This window comes from Neopsephotus bourkii, unplaced genomic scaffold (genome assembly GCF_033783945.1).
Source record: "Neopsephotus bourkii isolate Nb327-2 ecotype Australia unplaced genomic scaffold, CSIRO-AGI_Nbou_v1 NB_414, whole genome shotgun sequence".
NCBI lineage: Eukaryota > Metazoa > Chordata > Aves > Psittaciformes > Psittacidae > Neopsephotus > Neopsephotus bourkii.
The window spans coordinates 2,037,752-2,040,858 of NW_026900918.1; positions in this window are offsets into that span (position 1 = coordinate 2,037,752).

Consider the following 3,107-nt stretch of genomic DNA (forward strand, 5'->3'; position numbering starts at 1 on the left):
CAGCGCGCCCCGACGTCAGCACGCACCCGCCGGGCAAGTGAGGCCACACGGCGGCGTCGGGAGGAGAGGGCGAGGTGCCGTGGCGCCCCCTGGCGGTGGAGGGCCCTGGGGACGGGGGAGGAGGAGCCGTGGGAAAAGCAGGGATTAAATCAAATCAGAGCCAAATCAGGGCCCATAAAGCGAAAGGAGGAGGATTTCTAGGAAAATCAAGGGAAAGGAATTCCGCGGAAAGACAGTAAAAATAACTGTGGAAAAAAATAATAACGCAAGGAAAAAAACTCCTGAGGAAAAAAAAAAAGAAAGTAAAAATTCCAGAAAATGGAGAAATCAGGAGGAAAAATCAGCTCGGGCGGGATGGCGGCAGGAGCTGAGCTCCAGGAACCACCCAGCCCGGCTGGGGGGCGCTCAGCCCCGGTTGGAGTGCTGGGCATGGGCAGGGCTGCCTTCCTCCCCTCCTCGTCATCAGCATCAGCATCACCGTCACTGGGGGCCCCACCGTAGGGTCTACACCAGCCCCTCCGTTTGAGGGGGGGACCCCAGCCCAACTCCATGGGATGCTGCACCCAGCCGGGACCCTCAAAGAACTGGCACACCTCCAGCAGAATGAGGGTGCAGGCAGGGAGCAGGAAGGATGCAGGTAGGGAGCAGGCAGGGAGCAGGTAAGGAGCAGGCAGGGAGCAGGAAGGATGCAGGTAGGGAGCAGGTAGGACAAACAAACAAGACAGGTAGGGAGCAGGAAGGATGCAGGTAGGGAGCAGGCAGGGAGCAGGTAGGGAGCAGGCAGGGAGCAGGCAGGGAGCAGGCAGGGAGCAGGAAGGATGCAGGTAGGGAGCAGGCAGGGATCAGTCACAGCTCCTGACACCGATGGGTATCCATCTGTGCAGCCCATGCCTCTATCCCCACTGAGATGTCTCCATCTGTCCCCTCCGAGCATCACCCCCATGCCCCAAATGGGCTTTGGGATGGGCTCGTGTCCCTATGCCAGGACAGTCAGGAAAGCAGCAACCCTGCCCGCAGGGCGCTCTGACCCCGTCCTGCTCCCCAGACCCCTAAAGGACAACCACGGACAGTCCGGATCCTGCTTGTCCTTTGCTTTCCCAGTGGTATTCCTTCAAACACAAGCTGGGAAAACATCAGCCTTTGGGTTAAACCCCACGGAGGGATGGGGGGGGGGGGGGCACAGATAACGGCTTTTAACCAAAATCACTACGTCTGGCCGCAAAAGCAGCCTCTGGCCACCAACCTCCTCCAGCCAAACCCTGTCCCGGACTCGCTGTGCCCCGCGAACCGCGGCCCCGGGGCCCTTTCCGGGCACTTCTGCCCCGTCAGCAGCTCTGCGGTACCCGGGGGGGGGGGGAACGGGGACGTTTCCCAGGGTGGGCTGAGCCCCCTTGGGGTGCTTGGGGGGGGTCTCAGGGCAATGGGGTGAAGCTGGGAGGTCCCAACCCCTGGATGCTGCAAACACTGGGGATGGGGGGAACCCCCCCCGGCTTTGGTGCTTGGGGGTGCCCCCCATCTGTGGTACCCGTGATGCACACTCCCACTCCCAACAGGTCCTGGAGCCCCTCATTGCTCTGTGTGTGTGTCCCCAAAATCACCCCTTTTCACCCCATCCTGGCAGATTTAAAGGCAGAAACACCCATTTTGGACCCCAGGGTGCCCCCATCCTCTGTGCCCCACTCAGCCCCAGATAAGGGACAGGGATAAGGTCCCTTGGCTATGGGGTCTCTGATGTGGGGGGGGGCTGAGAGCAGGTTTACCCCCCACACACATTGTGGGGGGGTGCTGGTTAGGGTAGGGAATAACCTCTCTGCTCCCCCCCATAATCATAGGAGGAGGGAAGAGGCCACCATGTGGGGACATGGGAAGCAAAGGGACCTTCCTGGCCTGAACCTTAGGGCATCAAGATGGGGTTTTCCTATTTTCCTCCATTGTCCATGCTCTTCCACAGGTTTGAGCTGCTTGAAGCAGCCAGAGGAGGGCAGGGATGAGGGTTTGTGGGGTACATTTGGATGGGGTGGGAACCACTGCTCCTTGTATCCCAGAGCCATTCCCAGCCATCATTCAGCTCCAGAGTGAACACCCTCCCTTGTGCTTCCACCTGGAGCTGCCCCCAAGCCTGGGCCCTGTGCCCACCCCTAAGAGCAGCCTCTGACCTTAAATACCCCCCCCCCCCCCATAAATCCAACCATAATGATTGTGGCCTCAATCCAATGGGATATATATAGGTCCCACTTCCCTGGGAAGGGGATGTGGAGCTGGGAAACCCCCGGCTGCTGCTGGGGAGAGGAAGGGTTGGGCTGACTCAGCTCCCCTCGAGGAATCCTGTTTGTCAGCAAACACAGCTCAGCCCCAGCACCCACAAAACGCTCCCGGGTCCCATCCATCCCATGGGAGCGATGCGGTGGGGTTAACCCTGCACCCCAGCACCGGCTCAGGGTGGTGTTGAAAGCCCCTCATTCCATGGGTATCCCCCCCACCACCACCCCACCGGAGATGCTGGGTGCATGCAAAGGGAGTGGGATGCAGGGCTCCCCCATTCCCTGCGGAAATGCCTCTTCCAGCGCTGCCTCTCAAGTGAAGTGCTCTCAGGAAGCGCTGCTGAGGGTGTGTTTGCTTTAAGCAGCTGCTTCCCAACTGCCCACAGGAGGTTTTGGGGGGGCCCCAACACTGGGGAAGGGGAGCCCATGGCAGGAGCGCCCCAATGGCAGCAGGATGCGGGTGGGCTGGGGCAGGAAAGCCGGATGCATCCCTCGGCCCTGATGCCGGTGGCCGTGAACTCCTGCTTGGATCAACAGGAAAGCGGGAGCGTGACCCCAAACCTTTAGCCCGGTGCTGGCCACATCCAGCCCTCTGCTCCAGGAGCTTTCCCTATGGATTCCCCATTGCAAGACACCGAAGCACCCCTAGGTGCAGAGCACAAGAGGAGACACAAGCTTGGATGCTGGATCAAGCCCAGGAGCATCCTGGAGTGAGGATGAAGGGTCTCCATCCCCCCTTCCCACATATTCCAAGGCATGGGGACCCCATCATCCCACCTTTAGTGCCATCCCCCCATGAGGAACCCCAAAACTGCCCCCCCATCAACTCCCCCACTGACACAGCGC